Source organism: Piliocolobus tephrosceles, chromosome 20 (assembly GCF_002776525.5).
Source record: "Piliocolobus tephrosceles isolate RC106 chromosome 20, ASM277652v3, whole genome shotgun sequence".
Classification (NCBI taxonomy): Eukaryota; Metazoa; Chordata; class Mammalia; order Primates; family Cercopithecidae; genus Piliocolobus; species Piliocolobus tephrosceles.
Genome location: NC_045453.1, coordinates 3,580,352 through 3,600,850, shown reverse-complemented (window position 1 = coordinate 3,600,850; position 20,499 = coordinate 3,580,352). Strand labels below are relative to the sequence as shown.

Here is a 20,499-nt window from a genome sequence, read left to right as displayed (position 1 = left end):
TATATTAATTTGAAAAAGAAAATTTTTAAAAAGGAAAAAAATTCTATCATACGCTATCTAAAAGAGATACACCTAGGCTGGGCACGGCCGCTCACGCCTGTAATCCCAGCACTTCGGGAGGCCAAGGTGGGCAGATCACCTGAGGTCAGGAGCTCAAGACCACCCTGGCCAAAACAGTGCAACCCATCTCTACTAAAAAGATAAAAATGAGCTGAGTGTGGTGGTGCATGCCTGTAGTCCCAGCTACTCTTAGAGGCTGAGGCAGGGAATCGCTTGAACCAGGGAGGTGAAGGTTGTAGCGAGATAGCACCATTGCACTACAGCCTGGGAGATAGAGTGAGACTCCTTCTCGTAAAAAAAAAAAAAAAAAAAATTAATAAACAAATAAGTAAAAGAGATACATCTAGGTCAGGTGTGGTAGCTCACATCTGTAATCCCAGCACTTTGGGAGGCCAAGGTGGGTGGATCACTTGAGGTCAGGAGTTTGAGATCAGCCTGGTCAATATAGCGAAACCTCATCTCTACTTAAAAACAACAACAACAACAACAACAACAAAACACAAAACTTAGCTGGGTGTGGCGGCAGGTGCCTATAATCCCAGCTACTCGGGAGGCTGAGGCTGGAGAACTACTTGAACCCAGGAGGTGGAGGTTGCAGTGAGCACTCCAGTGTGGGTGACAGAGACCCCATCACAAAATAAATAAATAAATAAATAAATAAGTGATACATTTAAAACATGGGATATATACACACGATGTATACATGCATTGGAAACATCACAATACATCACAATATATCCCATAAATATGTACGATTATATATCAATTAGAAATTAAGAGCTGGGCAGAGCTCAGGGATCCCTGCACTTTGGGAGACTGAAGAGGAAAGATGGCTTGAGGCTGAGTTCGTGACCTGCCTGGGCAACACAGCAAGACTACCATCTCTACAGAAAAATTTAAAAGCTAGTTAAGTATGGTGCACCCACCTGTGATCCTAGCTACTCAGAAGGCTGAAGAAGGAGATCATGTGAACCCAGGAGTTCAAGGTTTCAGTGAGTTATGATCACCCGTGCAGCACTCCAACCTGGCTGACAGAGACTCTGCCTCAAAATCAATCAATCAATAAACTTTAAATAATTTTAAATAAAATAAAACATAGGCTACAGATAGTTTGTTCATAAAAATCCAATACTTCAAAACATGTGGGATACAATTAAAGCAGGACTTAGAAATGTATAAACTTAGGCCAGGCGCAGTTGCTCATGCCTGTAATCCCAGCACTTTGGGAGGCTGAGGTGAGTGGATCACTTGAACCTAGGAGTTCGAGACCAGCCTGGGCAACATGGCAAGACCTTGCCTCTACAAAAATAAAAATTAAAAAAATCAGCTGGGCGCAGTGGCTCACACCTGTAATCCCAGCACTTTGGGAGGCCGAGGCAGGTGGATCACAAGGTCAGGAGATCGAGACCATCCTGGCTAATAGGGTGAAACCCTGTCTCTACTAAAAATACAAAAATTAGCTGGGCATGCTGGCGGGCGCCTGTAGTCCCAGCTACTCGGGAGGCTGAGGCAGGAGAATGGCATGAACCTGGGAGGTGGAGATTGCAGTGAGCTGAGATGGCACCACTGCACTCCAGTCTGGCGACAGAGTGAGACTCTATCTCAAAAAAAGAAAGAAAGACAGAGAGAAAGAGGGAGGGAGGGAGAATTAGGATAAATGTCCAATATCAAGAATGGAAATGAGGCAGTGAGGGATGAATTAGGGTAAACGTCCAGTATAATGAATGGAAATGATACATCACTACAGATCCTACAGATGGTAAAAAGATAAGACAATATCATGAACAACTTTTGCCCATAAACTTGAAATTACCAGAAGAAAAATAATTTATCAAAACTGATACAAGATGCCAGTCTGATTCTCAGGAAGAAAAAACAAAAACTGACACAAAAAAATGAAAACCATAAATGGTCCCATAACCAATAAATTCAATCAGTATTGTTTCAACCTGTTCTATCCTAATGTCTTTGTACTGCACAGCTTAACATTTTTTCAAAACATTTGTTTAAACTGACTGAACTTGCTTCCCACTCCTCTCCAGTTCTCTCTGCTTTTACACATTGATTATGCCTTCCAATACTGCTTGCTAAGAGAAATCCTACTCGCCCTTCAAGAATCAGCAAACTTTACATCCTCTATGAAGCATTCCCATCTCTCTCCAAAATGAGCCAAGTACCTCTTCTACAGGGCCAAAGCAACCCCATATACTCTCTGACATTGTCACACTGAATGTATTTTGTTTACATACACCTCTCTCCTCAGATTATGAATTCAAGTACTTGGACTTTGATTTATTTCTCTTGGTGTATGCCCTGTGTTTCACCCCCATTGCCCAGGCTGGTCTCAAACTCCTGAACTCAGGTGATCCAACCGCTTCAGCCTCCCAAAGCACTAGGGTTACAGGCATGAGCCACTGTGCCCGGCCTGTCGTTGATTTTTAAAATGCTCCTCAGTCTTGCCTATAAATGTCATTGCATCCATCCTTTTTAAACCAGGGTAAAAAGGTTTCCTACTATCACTTACCAAAGAGATGTGAAACTAGTCAGTATGGGTGAATGACGTTTCTTGGAGCTTTTATGAGGTTCCAGGCTGCATGATTTACCATGTGATGAGCACACTGCTTGACAAGCCTTGACAGAGCTACAAAAACAGTTCAGCACTCCGTTACTGAATGGATCTTGGATTTAAAAGACATCAGGAGGTTGCAGAAGAATAAGTACACTAGAACCACTACCACCTACATCTGATGTTGGGTATGTGATTTAACCCACCTGATTAAAGTGAGAAAACTGCAGAATATAAGGATTCTCACCCTTCTCCCACTCCCTTCTTCACTGCCATGAAGGTAGGTTACATATGAGACAACCATCATCTCTGTAGGTGATCAATAACCAACAGTTAAAAAGGTAGGTTGTCCTAAAAGTGACAAAAATAGAATAGGCTGGAAGCAAGGGCAGTAAAACTGGTTGCCTTTCAATTCTGAAGATATTATGTGAATGCCTATGTCAGTCACCGATTCTTGGGATTTATCTTTTTTGTGTGTGTGACAGGGTCTTGCTCTGTTACCCAGGCTGGAAGGCAATGGTACGATCATAGCTCACTGCAGCCTTGACCTCCCAGGCTCAAGCAATCCTCCTCCCTCAGCTTCTTTAGTAGCTGGGACCATAGGCATACACTACTGTCCCCTGCTAATTAAATTTTTTTCTTTCTCTTTTTCTTTTTTCTTTTTTGCTGAGATGAGGTTTTGTTATGCTACCCAGGCTGGTCTGGAAGTCCTAAGCTCAAGCAATCCTCCTACCTTGGCCTCCCAAGATGCTGGGATTATAGGCATGAGACACCATGCCCAGCCAGATTTATTACTGTTAAACCAGCAAGTCCATGACCTAAGTAATGTCTTTCTCATTTTACAGAAGGCAAAACTGCATAACCTTCCCAATGTCAGAGACAGTGATTGGAAAACATTTGTCTAGATTCACAGCCTATTATTCTGTTCTACAGCAAGGGACTGTAAACTGGGACCACAAACACAGCCAACCCCCATACCCATGGTTTCAGTTACCCGCAGTCAACTGCAGTCTGAAAATATTAAATGGAAAATTCCAGAAATAAACAATTTGTAAGTTTTATTTTTGTCTGTTTTTAGAGATGGGGCTTCACTCAGTCACCCAGGCTGGAGTGCAGTGGTGCAACCGTGGCTCACTGTAGCAGCCTCTACCTCCCATCTCTGCCTCCCTTGTAGTTGGGACCACGGGCATACACCACCACTCCCGGCTTTTTTTTTTTTTTTTTTTTTGTAAAGAAGGTTTCTCACTATGTTGTCCGGGCTGGTCTTGAACTCCTGAGCTCAAGCAATCCTCCCAAAGTGCTGGGATTACAGGCATGAGCCATTGCACCCAGCCATGTTTTAAATTGTACATGGTTCTGAGTAATGTGATGAAATCTTGCACCATCTAGTACCATCCCGCCCTGGATGTGAATCATCCCTTTGTCCAGCTGTATATGCCACCTGCTCATTAGTCACTTGGTAGCCTTCTTGGTTACTTGAATGTTGCAGTATTGCAGTGCTTATCTTCAAGTTACCCTTATTTTACTTAAGAAATTCCCCAAAGTGGCCGGGCGCGGTGGCTCAAGCCTGTAATCCCAGCACTTTGGGAGGCCGAGACGGGTGGATCACGAGGTCAGGAGATCGAGACCATCCTGGCTAACACGGTGAAACCCCGTCTCTACTAAAAAATACAAAAAAACTAGCCGGGCGACGTGGCGGGCGCCTGTAGTCCCAGCTACTCCGGAGGCTGAGGCAGGAGAATGGCATGAACCTGGGAGGCGGAGCTTGTGGTGAGCTGAGATCCGGCCACTGCACTCCAGCCTGGGTGATAGCGAGACTCCGTCTCAAAAAAAAAAAAAAAAAAAAAGAAATTCCCCAAAGTGCAAGAGTAGCGATGCTGAGAATCTGGAAATGCCAATGTGAAGCTGTAAAGTGCTTCCTTTAAGTAAAAAGGTGAAAATTCTTGACTTAATATGGAAAAAAAATTGTATGCGGAAATTGCTAAGATCTATAGTAAGAACAAATCTTCTATCAGTGATAATGTGAAGAGGGAAAAATAAATTCACATTTGTTTTGCTGTCGTACCTCAAACTGCAAAAGTTATAACTGCAGTATGTGATAAATGCTTAGTTAAGAAGGAAAAGGCATTAAATTTGTGGGTGGAAGACATGAACAGAAAACTGTGTTCCAACTTGATGATAATCAGGTTTGGTATTATCTGTGGTTTCAGGAATCCACTGGGGATCCTGGAATATTATTTCCCACAGATGGCTGGGAACAGGACTACTCTGTGTGTATATCTCCTATCTGGCTCACATATTACTTTTTAAAAATTGAGATAAAATCCATGTAACATAAAACTCATCATTTTAGGGTACAATTAGTACCCTAAAATGGTGTGTTTTAGTATATTCACAATGTTGTGGAACCATCACTACTAACTGATTCCAGAACACGTCATCGCCCCAAAAAGAAACCCAGCACCTCAGAGGAGTAACTCCTGACAGCCTCTTCCTACAATCCTCTGGCAACCAAAAATCTGCTTTCTGTCTCCATGTATTTGCCTATTATGGACATTTCACATAAATGGAATCATGCAATATGTGGCCTCTTTCACTTAGCAAAATGTCTACAAGGTTATCCACATTGTTGCAATTATCAGTAGTTAATTTCCTTTTGTGGCTGAATTCACTGTATAAATATAGCACATTTTGGTTATCCATTCATTGATTGACAGATATTTGGACTGTCTCCACTTTTTGGCTACTATGAACAATGTTGCTAGGTGCATTTGTGTACAAGTTTTTCACTTTTTTTTCCTTTTTTTTTTTTTTGTTAGAGTCAGGACCTCGCTCTGTCACCCAGGCTGGAGTGCAAGTGGCATGATCATAGCTCATTTCACTGCAGCCTCACACTCCTGAGCTTAAGTGATCCTCCTACCTGAGCCTTCCAAGTAGCTGAGACTATGGGTGTGTGCCACCACGCCCAGCTAATTTTCTGCATTTTTAGTAGAGACGGGGTTTTGCCATGTTGCCCAGGCTGGTCTTGAACTCCTGGATTCAAGCGATTATCCCATCTCAGCCTTCCAAAGTGTTGGGACTACAGCATAAGCCACAGTGCCCGGCCTTCACACTGTTTTTACAAAGTGAATCAGGGGCTAGGCATAGTGGCTCACACCTGTAATCCCACCAGTTTGGGAGGCCGAGGCAGGCGGATCACCTGAGGTCAGGAGTTCGTGACAGCCTTGGCCAACATGGTGAAACCCCATCTCTACTAAAAATACAAAATTAGCCAGGTGTGGTGGTGGCGGTGGGCACCTGTAATCCCAGCTACTTGGGAGCCTGAGACAGGAGAATCACTTGAATCTGGGAGGTGGAAGTTACAGAAAGAACCCTTGCGCCATTGCACTTCAGTCTGGGCGACAACGGCGAAATTCCATCTCAAAAAAAAAAAAAGGTATTAAGTTGAATTATGTATTAACATTGTTCATAATTAATATTTTTCAAAGTAACAGTTACCAACACTAAAAAAAAAATTAACTTTCTATTTCTTAAAAGAAATAAAGGAGGAGGGAGGGTAGGTAGGTCTCTCTGTCTGGTAACAACAGTTCTTCCTTCCTGCACTGATAAAAACCACCAGGGTATGCTAAGCTGTGACTGTCTAACAACTGGCACCCAATGGAGATACCACACGTAAACCTGGACAACTCTTCCTTTACCTTACTGGCTCGACTCCTGAAGGCATTTGAGCTATCAATCCCTGGTCTATACTAAATACATAAATTTATAAACAAATAATAAGACAGGGGAAACTCTTATTTAGACTACAAAAATTATGGAACTGAAAATGCAGTTCAACAATGACATCAGTGGCCATGAACTATCTGGTAAATGCATATAGAGTAGCATGTACACATACTTTTTTTGAAGAAAAAAATTATGACAGGCTCAGGAAATCTGTAAACTTCAGCAAAATTAATAATTCCTGAGTTAGACAAACAGAAACTCATCTAAGAAGGCTAACTTGGTGATTTACATAAATATTAAAAAATTAAACTGCTCAAACTAAGTATATGCCATTCTTTCCTGAAGGAAGACAAGACGACAATGTATTCCAGGCTTCAGAGTATGAGACCCAAGCTTGATGAATGATTAACAAAATGTCAGCCTCAGAAAAAATACAGTGGCATTCAGAGTTAGTCAGGTAGAGATAACAGTTTTACAAAAGGGAACTTTACTTCTGCCTCACATTATTGCTTACAAAATAAGAACTGAATTTCTTCACTACTGTCCAACCTTAAATCATTTACAGTCTTGTATTTTAAAGCATACCCTTTGAATCACATGTCCAAAGAGAATTACTTGGGGGTCAGAGAGTTACCTTAAAATGGCTTTAAAAACTTAAAGCCAAGATTATTTTAAGATTGCTTACCCCCTTGAATCTTAAAACTGTTAAGATATCCAATTACTGAGCTTTCTTAATTAGTGCTCCCAGTTTTTTTTTTTAACTTTACCTTTTTTTTTTTTTTTTTTTTTGAGACGGAGTCTCGCTCTGTCACCAGGCCTGGAGTGCAGTGGCACTACCTCGGCTCACTGCAACCTCCACTTCCCGGGTTCAAGCGATTCCCCTGCCTCAGTCTGCTGAGTAGCTGGACTACAGGCAAGCACCACCACGCCTGGCTAATTTTTTTTTTTTTGTATTTTAGTAGAGACAGGGTTTCACCATGTTGGCCAGGATAGTCTCGAACTCCTAACCCTGTGATCCACCCGCCTCAGCCTCAAAAAGTACTAGGATTACAGGTGTGAGCCACCACGCCTGGCCCAGTCTTTTTAAAAGTCAAGACAGAAATAAAATAATATTTGTATGGCACAATGGGGTAAATGATCAAGACTGCTCTGGATCTGAGGTCACTGGTTTGGATGCTGTATCCAAGCCATATTCTGCATGAATGGCCAGAGGTGTGAGGGGACCAGTATCTCAACACATCTGTAACACACCCTGACACAATACACTGGTTGAGAAATTCTAGTTTAAATAACTTGTGGAGATCACAACCTGAAGAGTCAAAATCCATGCAGCAGGTTGAGAAAACGATTTCACAATTCCCCTTATTTCAAGAGATACGCAATCATCTTTTGCAGCTTTCAATTACAGTCCAGATGCACTAACAGGCAACCATTTCATCTGGAAGATCATCTATTTGGAGGTCACTGACACAAAAAAACAAAAACAACAAAGACAAACCAAGCCTCCTTACCTTAGCTCAGAAGGATAAGCCAAAAGAAAACATGTTAATGGTAAAAATGTATGATTAAATGAAGTTACTGTTTTTTTCCTCCACTTCATATTGATTTATGTTTTCCCATGTCAATTTAAGGTGGTAACCATGGCCAACAACATTCTCTCTCACCTATCATACTAATGCCAAATAAGTAGTAGTGTTTTTGTTTTTTCAAGTGGGGAAATATATATAGCTCAAAAAAAACAAAAAAAAAAAAATCTAGCAACTAACTCCTTGGCAGTTCCCTTGACTCTCTGACCTTCAAGTCCCAAGGTTCTAAGTACATAATGAATAAGAAAACTACCTGTTCAAACCCAACAGAATGTTTTTTTCTGGTTTGATTAAGGCTCTGAATTTGGAACACAAATATTCTCAGTAATACTTGGTAATTCATTAAGTTACTCCTTGTGTAAACTTGCAGGATATTTAACTTTAGGAGATTATAAATCCTAACATGCCCCTGGGGGCCTTCTGCTTTTATTCCTACTTACAAAACATACAACATTTTTGTTTTTAAAAACAACGCACACAGGCCAGGTGCAGTGGCTCACGCCTATAAACCCAGCACTTTGGGAGGCCAAGGCGGGTGGATCACCTGAGGTCAGGAGTTCAAGACCAGTCTGGCCAATATGGCACAACCCCATCTCTACTAAAAATACAAAAATTAGCCAGGTGTGGTGGCGCACACCTGTAGTCCCAGCTACTTGGGAGGCTGAAGCAGGAGCATCATCACTTGAACCCAGGAAGCAGAGGTTGCAGTGAGCTGAGATTGTGCCACTGCACTCCAGCCTGCGTGACACAGCGAGACTCTGTCTCAAAATAAATACATACATACATACAAAAAAATTAAAGCAATACACGTAAGTATCACTTCCATAAAACAAACCAGGAAGTACAGTAAAACATAAAATATTAGCATTTGGGCCTTTTGTGTGAATTACATTTCTCCACCTTCAACCCAGAAAAGGGATCTGAGTGTCAATGTGACATAAGTGACATAGCAACAGTGTAAGATCTTCCAATGAAGGGAGGTATTAGAAGAAAATCCAAGCAGTTTGATTTGGATTAACAGTTCTACCCCAAACACCTAAGAGAAATTTGAACTCGAGTACTGTCTCCTATAATATGGAATATAACAAATGGACAGAAGTCATCATCTATATACGTTTTTACCATGCCACACAAGCAGAATAGTCACAATGTGAAACTTTACTCCACTGGCTATAACCCTCTGGAACCAAAAGATGGAAAACTTCATTTGGGATATACAGTAATCTAAAGAAAAATTCAGCATTTATGAATTTAATAACTGCTGCTACCATTTGAATACCTCTTATAAACCAAACACAGTATCAGATGCATATTCTGATTTTAGAAATAAACAAACTCAGAGGTTAAATAATCTGCCAAAAACAACAGGATTACTAAGTGGTGGAAGCCAGATCTGTTTAGAATTCAAAGCCCAAATAGGTTTTTTTCACTAAATTTAATAGTATTTCCTTAATTCTCCAAACTGATTTATTACAGCCTATCCAAAATACTATAATAAAATGAACCGCTTTAAATTTGGAGGCAAGGCGGGGGTGGGACACTGAGTTTCAATAGTCAGGGTTCTTCATTATTTTCTTACCTGAATAGGCTGGCCACCAGGCCACAAATTGTATAAAAATCAGATTTTAAATGACGGAAAAGCTTTTCTGTGTGGCTGCTGAAGGGAGAAAGGAAGACAACTGAGACATGCCCCACCATGCTGGCTGGGGGCTGGTGACATCTGTGGGCCTCAGCGTTGGGCTCCAGATGCAACAAAGCCTAAAGTTTTGAATATGTATGAAGGTCAATGTGATGTTTTCCAAAAACAGTCATAAAAGATAGCCGTGAAAAACCCACTAGGATAACAACTGTATGTAACAAGAGCATATAGGTAGCTGCAGATGAATGCTCAGGTCCTTAGCTGTGGTGTTTAAAAATTCTTCAGACCAGGCCGGGTGCAGAGGCTCATGCCTGGAATCCCAGCACTCTGGGAGGCAGAAATGGGTGGACTGCCTGAGCTCAGGTGTTTGAGACCAGCCTTGGCAACATGGTGAAACCCCATCTCTACTAAAATACAAAAAAAAAAAAAAAATTAGCCAGGCATGGCGGTGTGTGCCTGTAGTCCCAGCTACTTGGAAGGCTGAGGCAGGAAAACTGCTTGAACCCGGGAGGTGGAGGTTGCAGTGATCTAAGGTTGTGCCACTGCACTCCAGCCTGGCAACAGAGTGAGACGCTGTCTCCCAAAAAAAAAAAAAAAAAAATTCTTCAGACCAGTGCGGTGGCTCATGACTGTAATCTCAGCACTTCGGGAGGCTAAGGCAAGAGGACTGCTTGAGCCCAGGAGTTTGAGATCAGCCTGGGCAACATGGTGAGACACTGTCTCTACAAAAAAATTTAAAAACTACCCACAAAGAAAACCCTAGGTCAAGAGAGCTTCACTGGAAGGAAAAATGAACTGGTCAGGAAGACAGGCAAATAGAAGCAAATAATGAAAACATTTTATTTACCACTGACAACCTTCTCACAATAAATTATGTAGCAAAATACATGTTTGAATACTTTTAATTGCTAGGCAATAGTCTATTTTCATTTTTTTTTTTTGAGACAGAGTTTCGCTCTTATTGCCCAGGCTGGAGTGCAATGGCGCAATTTCGGCTCACTGCAATCTCCACCTCCCACGTTCAAGTGATTCTCCTGCCTTGGCCTCCGTAGTAGCTGGGGTTACAGGCATGCGCCACCACGCCTGGCTAATTTTGTATTTTTAGTAGAGATGGGGTTTCTCCATGTTGGTCAGGCTGGTCTCGAACTCCCGACCTCAGACCAGTCTGCCTGCCTCGGCCTCCCAAAGTGCTGGGATTACAGGTATGAGCCACTGCACCCGGCCTATTTTCATTTTTTTACAAAAGGTAGACAACTCCAAAGCAGATGGCCATTTGTAGCCATTCTATATAATCATGAATACACAAAACACTGGCCAGTGGCTCATGCCTGTAACCCCAGCACTCTGGGAGGCTGAGGTGGGTAGATTACCTGAGGTCAGGATTTCGAGACCAGCGTGGCCAACATGGCAAAACCCCACCTCTAATAAAAATACAAAAATTAACCGGTTAGGTTGGCAAACGCCTGTAATCCCAGTTACTTGGGAGGCTGACAGAGGAGAACCACTTGAACCCAGGAGGCAGAGATTGCGCTACTGCACTCCAGCTTGGGCAACGGAGCGAGACTCCATCTCAAAAAAAAGAAAAAGAAAAAAAGTTTTAAAGTGCTAATAAATACAAGTTCCTGGTCTGCCTACAGTTTATCACTTAATGACACAAAGCAAACAAGAAAGCCAAGTTAGTGGATTACCTGAGAGAACAAGACACAGAGAAGATGTTAATGCAGGGAGGTGGCCTTCTCCAAACACATCCCTAATACACACTATTCAAGTAATTCCCAAACTGTCATAAAAGAACCACTGGGAATAAGACCTCTGATCTATATTCACAGGTCTATAGGTGAGCAAAGGTAGACCTTTTCCTGTGTCTGAAATAGGAAGATTACCTTCTCTATCTATAAGTAAAAGAACCCTAGACTCACCAAGACTAGCTAATAGACACTGTATACGAGTAATTGAGGTAATCTACACTGGGCGTGAGTTACATACTGATCCACCCCTAGGCAGCAATTCATACCTCACCCACCCAACAGGCTACATTAGAAACAGGAAGTACAGGTCAAAAGTCTCATTAAAAAAATAAGAACTCTTGGCAGCTGAAAATGAAAATAAAAGAATGAAGAATGACAGCACTGGCAATAAACACATTGTTTTCTCTGAAAGGGAAGGGAAAGAACTAATGTTGGGCACCTATATGCCAGACATTTTATAAATTTTCTCCTTTAATCCTCAGTAATCCTGAGATGATAATACTAGCTAGTACTCTAGTTATTAATCCTCACAAAAATCCTGAGGTAGGTACTACTAATTCCCATGTTACAGATGAAGAAACTGAAGGTCAGTAAGTTGCCCAGGGTAGTTGTTATCCCAACTGTAGAGACAAGAACTCTCAGACTTCAAGAAGTTAAGTAAACTTCCCCAAACTCAAAGTGGGAGTTCTTTCCCACTATCCGGCTGCCTTCCCCTCCCTACCAGCAATCTCAATTAATTCTCTATTCTACCCCCTTCTCATTTCTGTAGCTGTTTCAGAAACTATACCTAAGATACAAAGCAAATAGGAGTTATCATAAGAAAACACCTCCAAAAGACACTAAGTTGTGCTATGATATGCCTATTATTAGAAAATGTCACTCAATTTTAAGCTTGGAGGGCAGTGACAGTTTGGAGATCTTCAGCACAATACCTGCCAGAAATGTAGCAGGCACTCAGGATCTGCTGAATGAACAACATCTTTTGAGTGGTTATGAATTCAATAACCCAAAATGACTATCTTGTACTTCTGGATATGACATGATACCATTTTTTGGAAAATAATTTATCCATTCATTTTAAACAGGGTAGCTTTCTTAAAATTTATAGAACATTGATGAGATAGCTAAACTGAGAAATGCCCATTAAAGCATTAGTCATAACTTCAGGAAAATTCCAAGTGTTCACTTTTCCAAGCAAATTAAAATGTTTCAGCTAATAAAAACCTGTCAGAAAAACCCACAAGGCAAGAAAGTATAAAAAGAAAAGAGGAGCCAATATAAGAGCATTTAAGATGTCACACATAAAAAATTATAAAACATTAACCTAACTTGTACCTTGGTATTTAACCCTAAAACTGTCACCTCAGATAACACAATATTTTCCATGCAAGAAAACATTATCACCATGAATGTAAAGAAGTTTGCCCACCATAGCAACTGTTGCTAAGAAGGGTTTTTTAATGTCTAAGACTGAAAGAATTTGTAGAAACCAGTTAAAATGCCACTCCTAGCAGTATCTTATGATACTGTGCTTTCACCTTAAACTTTTTAAAAGACTCAATCTTTGCCTTCTACATGTTAAAAAAAAAAAAAAAAAAAAGTACATCTGGGAGCACTCAGTGTAAGAAAACTACCAATTGTCTATAACCCAATGAAAATACATCCTTTGTTACAATGACAGCAGCTACTTTTCCTTAATAATCCTAGAGGAATTTCTTCATTTGAAAAGCTGGCTGGCCTAGATTTCTCTATAAACTAAATGACATGCTACTTTCGAAATTATCCATCTCAGAAGTTCAAAGAAATTTAGGTATAAGAACACATTAATACTCTCACGAAACAAACCTTATCCAGGTTACCCATGAATTGTGACAGATCAAAATCCAGTTTCTCATTTCAAATCAAGTATCACATTATTTATTACCTTAAAATACTAAGCCCTTACCTAATTCAATGGCAAATCACACTGGTTTTCAGTTTCTTAACTTGTACAAATCATACTGAAATATTTATGCAAAAGCTATCATACAGCTGAATATTACAGACAGTTAACATCTTTTTTTTTTTTTTTTTTGAGACAGAGTCTCACTCTGTCCCCTAGGCTGGAGTGCATGATCTCGGCAAAACTGCAATCAACCTCCATCTCCCAGGTTCAAGTGATTCTCAGCCTCCTGAGCAGCTGGGACCACAGGCACGCACCACCACACTCAGCTAATTTTAGTAGAGACGGGGTTTTACCATGTTGGCCAGGCTGGCCTTGAACTCCGGACCTCAAGTGATCCACCTACCCCGGCCTCTCAAAGAGATGGGATTACAAGTGTGAGCCACCAAGCCTGGCCAACAGTAGAAAAGGGTACTCAAGGAACATAGTTAGAAAGTCATGACTCTGCTGGCTGGCCAGGATTCTAGACTAGCTCTAGGGCTGAGATATCTTAGTAGATCAGTTAACCATTCATGTGGCCCAATTTCCCTTACTCTAAACCCAAAGTCAAACATAATCTCTAAAGTCTTTCATGCCCTGAAATGCTAATCTTGTAATCATCTTTCTATTCAGGTAATAACTCAAAAGAAATGGTCTCATTTCCTTCATCCTCTGACTAAAATTTAGTTAATCCATATTTTATGAATCCAACCAATAGGATACTGTTAAAGAACAAAAACAAAAGACTTTTCTTGAAAGCTAGAAACTCCATTCTGTAGTGATGATTCCCAGATCTGACTCTTAAACTCAACAACCTCAACAGACAATGTCAGGGAGAAAAGATCTTACAACTTTGAGCTGAGCTGGGGTGGGGTGGGGTGGGAGGTGTGAGAGAACAGAGAGATAGTTACAAATTCACAAAAATATATCATCCATTTCCATCTCCTATAAAAAATATGAAATAAGCCTTAAAAGGCTGTCATATAAACCATTATTAAGCCAATAAAAACTAGTGAAGAAATTATGTCATTTATCCAAAATATGGAAAAACCACCTATTTACAGGAATCCTATCAATGTCCTACCTAGATCTTCAGAAACTACATTTCACTAAGCTGGTCATCAAGCCCCTTCAAACTGCATCTAAGGACAATAATAATATTCAAACATCAAGAAAGAGGTACAGGTTCCACTCAACACCATTATTCCATGGAGTCTTCCAGGACTAAGTCATTTTATAGAATCTTAGCTATCTTTGTTCTCTAAAAAATAATATCCCAAAGACTCTGAAATAAAACCAGCAAAACTCCTGTATTTGTTTTCCATTGTGTCGTAACAAATTATCACAAACAAAACAACACAAATTGATTACCTTACAGAAGTCAGCGGGCTTGACTGGATCTCCCAAGGGCTAAATGAGGGTATCCAGTGGACTAGTTCCCTGCTGGAAACTCTGGAGAAAATCTGCTTCCACATTCATTCAAGCTATTGACTGAATTTAGTTCCCTGCAGCTGTAGGACTGAGGTTCCTACTTCCTTGCTGGTTGTCAGCTGGGACTGGCCTTTCCTACTAGAGGCTGCCTGCATTCCCCCTCTCATGCTTTCAATCTGGTCCCCTCCAGTAATGGCAGGCTAAATCCTTCTCATGCTTCAAATCTGGGACTTCCCCTTCTGCCTCATCTCTGACACTAGCCAGAAAAAGTTCTCTGCTTTGAAGTGCTTATGTGAGTAGAATAAACCCACCCAGAAAATCCAAGATAATCTACCTAAGATCCTTAACTTTAATGAAATCTACATAACATACTCAGGTTCCAGGGTTTATAGTATGGAAATCATAGGGGAGCCATTCTGCTTACAACAGTCTGCCTTCTGGTTTCCAAGGATTCATCTCTCTCCCAAATGCAAAATACATCCATCTCATCAAAAGGTCCCAAAGGTTTCCCATCTAAAGCTTATTTCAAAAGTCTCAAATCTCATTCATCTATTCAGGTGTGGATGAGGTTCTGGGGATAAAACAGTAAGTCCAACTCCTGGGGCACAATTCCTAAGAAAACAAGTTCTCTGCTCCCAACATACTATTGTGAGGCAGATATAGAATAACAGTTATAAACATTCCAGTTCAAATGGGCAAAATGTAAAAGAAAACAGAGCCACGGGTCCAAAGCAGTTTCAAAATCTAGGGAATCTCCATTCCACTTCAAAGCCTGGGAAAAAATCCTCTCCAGCTTTTAGCTCCACCCCTCTGGGCTCTCCTATCTCCGTCTGAGTCACCCTTCTTTTTTTATGAAAAGCAACACATTCACATGTGAGTAGTTTTATCAGCCTGCTTCCTATCAGTAGAATTTTGGGGGTCCAACAGCCCTATTACTTTCTGTCTCTTTCAATCCAAACGAGAATTGTTTATGTTGGCATAAAATTCTCAAGAACCTGACAGGCTGTGGAAGTATTCCACAGGGGTTCACTCCATTAAAGTTCACATTCACAAATAAACCAGGCTGCACATTTAATACTTTGCTTGGAAATCTCAGCTAAATATACAAGTTCATCACTTACAAATTTGGCTTTCCATATAACCATAGGATAAAATTCTGCTAAACTTAGTTGCTGCTACGTAACAAGGGTCCCCTTTCTGCCCGTTTCCAGTAAGAAAGACCTCACTTCTGTCTGGGCCCTCATTAGCAGAGTCACTAACAACCATATTGCTATTAAAAGTCTGTCCTAGGCCTTTTCTTTTTTCTTTTTTGACAGGGTCTCACTCTGCCACCCAGGTTGGAGTGCAGTGGTGCCATTACCACTCCCTGCAGCTTTGACTTCCTGGGCTCAAGTGATCCTCCTGTGTTCTAGGCCTTTTCTATCACGCCCCTTAAAATTATTCTAATCTTTATCTACTGCCACTTCCATTTTTAGGTAATAGTACCCCACTCCTGGTACCAAAATCTATACTAGTGTTCTACTGATGCTATAACAAATTACTACAAATGTAGTGGCTAAAAATAACACAAATTTATTATCTCACAGTTACTTAGGTCAGAAGTTGGGTGGGCTTGGCTAGCGAGGTCTTCTGCTTAGGGTCTCATGAGGCCAAAAAAATCAAGGTGTCTCAAGGTTGCATTCCTTGATGGAAACTCTGGGAAATTCACTTTCAAGCTCAATCAGGTTGTTGGCCAAATTCAGGTTCCTTCTGGTTACAAGACTGAGGTCCCCATTTCTTGCTTGTTGTCAGCCAGGGACTGGTCTTTGCCACTAAAGGCTGCCCACATTCCTTCTGATAACTTTTCATGTGGTCCTCTCTAGCAAAGGCAAATGGTGTCCTTCTCAAGCTTCAAATCTCTCTGATTTCCTTTTCTGCCCATTTCTCTGACCCCAGTTGGAGAAAGTTCTCTGCTTTTAAGGACTCATGTGATTAGATTGGGCCCACTCAGAAAATCCAGGATAATTTTTCTATTTTAAGATTCTTAACCTTCACCAACATGGCACAGGTATACATATGTAACAAACCTGCACGTTATGCATATGTACCCTAGAACTTAAAGTATAAAAAAAAAAAAAGATTCTTAACCTTAATTACACCTGCCAAGTTCCTTTTGCCATGTAACATAGGGTAGTTACAGATTCTGGGGATTAAGGTATGGACAACTTGCAAAGAGGGAGATGTAATTCTGCCTACTACAAATCCAACTCCTATGGAAGGGTTTTTTTTTTTTTTTTGAGAAGGAGTCTTGCTATGTCGCCCAGGCTGGAGTGCAGTTGTGTAATCTCAGCTCATTGCAAGCTCCGCCTCCCGGGTTCAGGCCATTCTCCTGCCTCAGCCTCCCAAGTAGCTGGGACTACAGGCACCCGCCACCATGCCCGGCTAATCTTTTGTATTTTTAGTAGAGATGGGGTTTCACCATGTTAGCCAGGATGGTCTCGATCTCCTGACCTCGTGATCCGCCCCCCTAGGCCTCCCAAAGTGCTGGGATTACAGGCATGAGCCACCGTGCCTGGCCCCTATGGAAGGGATTAAACTCACTTCCTAAAGAAAATCATTCCTTTCTTTAAGAGTGTGAAGTAAAGGTGTACAAATTTTACTTATGTGAAGTAAAGTATATATACATACATGCATGCATATGTCTTTACTTATGTGACACAAAGATTTATGTTCAGAGACAGAAACAATAGTAAAAACAAGGACTCACTCTGGATGAGTGAGTAGGCAAAGGAACTAAATGCACAGTATGGAAAAGGAGTTGCCACCTGTTTCATCCCCAAACTGCAAGGCACTTCACCCATAACTACTTAGAAACTAACCCATGCTCCTCCTTAAATGTGTATTTCTCTTCTCAGTATTCCACAAAAAAGTACATAACTAGGCATTGTTTTGTTTTTAAAGAAAAGTCACCTCAGGGGGACCTAACTTTGTAATGAGTTGATTAATCAATCTAAGCAAATTTCCAATCTTTCATTCAAGTCATACACCCTCCCCCAACAGCAAACCAAAGCCAAAAATTTCAAAGTCACAGAAGGACAAAAACATGCCCTGCTAAGACTGCAGGTGAACTTTTGAGAATACCACAGAGGAGAACTAGTATTGGTACTGGACTTTCAGCCCGAGGTTCACCAAGCCAGTAAAGCCAAATGCTTACAACAAAAACCTACAACTACAAAGATAATATTCTAAAGCCCTGTTTACAGTCAAATTCTTGACTACAAATTTTACCTAGAACAGAAGAGCCCCCAATATACCAGCTAGTCCCTTTACAGTGACAGGTAAAAGCTACTTACTACACTTACTACCTGCCAGACACTGTAGTAAGCACTTGACACAAATTGTCTTATTTACTCCTCTCCATAAACTCACAAGCTAGAAAATACCATCATCCCCCTTTTACAGACGGGAAAACTGAGGCTTACAGAGTTTAGGTCACACAACTAAGTAGCAATGGCCCTGATATTTGACAACCTAGGCAGTGTGGTTTTTAATCACTGGGCCTATACTGCACTCCTTAGATGGCATGAAGTCTCCAATTCTTGGAAAAATCTTCCCTTCTTAGTTGTCTTTTTTTTTTTTTTTTTGAGACGGAGTCTCGCTCTGTCGCCCAGGCTGGCGTGCAGTAGCGAATCTCAGCTCACTGCCACCTCCGCCTCCCAGGTTCAAGCGATTCTCCTGCCTCAGCCTCCTAAGTAGCTGGAATTACAGGTGACCGCCACCAAGCCCGGCTGATTTTTGTATTTTTAGTAGAGACGGGGTTTCACTGTGTTGGTCAGGGTGGTCTCGAACTCCTGACCTCGTGATCCACCCGCTTCGGCCACCCAAAGTGTTGGGATTACAGGCGTGAGCCACCACGCCCGGACTCCCTTTTTAGTTTTCATTTCCTCTCCTCATGTCCCATTCTCGTAGATTTAAACAGCTGAAAAGTAATCAAGTCTTTCCAAATAATTTGCCATCTCCTTTTCAGAACTCTTTCCTCCACACAAAGCAATAGTCAAGATGCAACTTCTCCTGACCCTGACTCTTGCTTCCCCAAAACAAACTACAGAAGCTCCACCCATCACCTGCTTAATCTAGAAATGTTCCAACACTGCAAAAACACACAACGAAAAACAAAATTGAAAAGTCCTACTCTTTCAAAAGGTCACCAACATATGTATACTCTTAGCCAAGCTTTCTCTCCATACCTCTTTTTCTATTCAGGCTCCTAACTAGTCCTTAACTCCAACTCCAGACGTTCTGCCCCACGTCTTGGTCCCTTCCCACTTTCTCCCCAGCAACTCCGCCTGGGGTTCTCTCCACCTCGCACCCACTCTGCAGGTGGGAAGCTCAGCCCCGCCCAGACGGACCCTAAGAAGGCCCCTACTCCAGCTGCCTAGTTCCGCCGCAGGGTTCACCGCACACTACCCAGCAGGCACCACTGCCTCCGCACCCTCCCCCAGCACCCCACTGCGGCCCCACCCCTCAAGTTCCCTTCCCCCTCTGACGACCCCCTCCTCCAAGTTGTCCCCTAGTCCCCACCCAGTCCGGCCCTTTCCTATGCAATAAGCTGGACTCCGGCAGCCAATTCCCACCCTCACATCGGCCTCTGCCCCCAAACCTCGCCCTCCGCCCTGGGGGGTGGCCCTGGGCCTCCCAGATGGGCTGCAGGGGCCTCGGTTGGTTTATGTGTGAAGGTGGGGGCAGGGGAAGGCGACGGGCCGCTCGGGAGTCTGCTGGAAGCGTGAGTGGCGGCCGCGCTCCACTGCCCTATCCTGCGCCCACCCCACCCTCCAACGACCTCGCCTGGCGACTCCCAAGGTACCTGTGGTGGAAGCGGCAGCAGCAGTGGCCGCTCTCCCCTCTGCTCACACAGACAATATGGCGGCGGTGGAGGAGGAGACACACGGCTCGGCCGCCAGCCGCAGGGACCAGAGCGAGGCTGCAGCCGCGGCTGCCGGAAGCGGAAACCCCCTCCGACCAGGAGGCGGAGCGAGACAGCTTCCGACTCCGCCCCCAGAGGAATCTAGCTGAGTGCGGCCATGCTGGGCTGTCCTATTGTAGCCTTAGGGATTCAGTTCTGGCCTAGGGTGCAAAATAGAAGGAATTCCCAACGCAAGGCAGAATAAGGAGACTTGCAATAGTCAGGCGCATTTTATTTCAATAGTGTTAACAAGTGACAACGGAGAGAACACGAACCTCCCACTAGGTGAACAGTTGGTTTGATCCAAGTTAAGATGGCGGTACCCAGGTTTCCCGCACTTCATCCGGCTGGCCCCTCCTTTTTTGAAAAGAACCATGCGCGACCTGCAGAGCTGTAGAGCCAAGCATTCTGGGAGGTGAAGTCCCTTTTGCTCTGACCCCTCGTTTAAAATTAGGGTTTCAGCAACACTTTCTATTCAAACTTGGAGTTCAGAAGAAGTGAATGAAAGTTGGACCCTAGAAAGGGCATGGCGCAGGAGTCTGGGAAGTGAGGACACTAGGTCTCAAGAGACCAAGGCCCAATTCCTTCCTCCTACAGAAGTCTTGCCTAGAGCTCTGCGTTCAAAATATAGTGTTTCCCCTTCTATCTGCCTCCCACCCCAGCTCTCCTTTCCCGAGTTACCTCCCCAAAACAGTCACAGAGCACCTCTACCATGCAAAGCTCATCATGGTCTCCTCATGATCAAAAATCTCCCATGGACCTCTTTGTGCACCAAAGATAGCCCAAACTCTTCACTTGACATTCAAAGTCCTCCATAATTTGGCCAAACGCTCCTTTCCAGCCTCCTATTTTGCCACTCTTGTCTCAAATTCTGGAAGCT

At 42.5% G+C, this 20,499-nt stretch overlaps 1 protein-coding gene across 2 annotated transcripts in view; it reads right to left on the bottom strand.

Annotated features, from left to right (window-relative positions):
• Positions 1 to 19,669, bottom strand: part of CSNK2A1 (casein kinase 2 alpha 1) — a 66,944-nt gene extending 47,275 nt beyond the window's left edge. Inside the window, exons 1-2 of one of the 2 annotated variants that reach the window (XM_023220363.3) lie at positions 19,521 to 19,639; positions 2,585 to 2,701 (exon numbers count right to left, since the gene is read on the bottom strand). The gene's annotated coding sequence lies outside the window, so the exon portion shown is untranslated. Of the gene's footprint in view, positions 1 to 2,584; positions 2,702 to 19,520 lie in introns of both variants that reach the window. The other variant, XM_023220362.3, reaches the window with a different exon arrangement.
• Between the last annotated feature and the right edge of the window lie 830 nt (positions 19,670 to 20,499).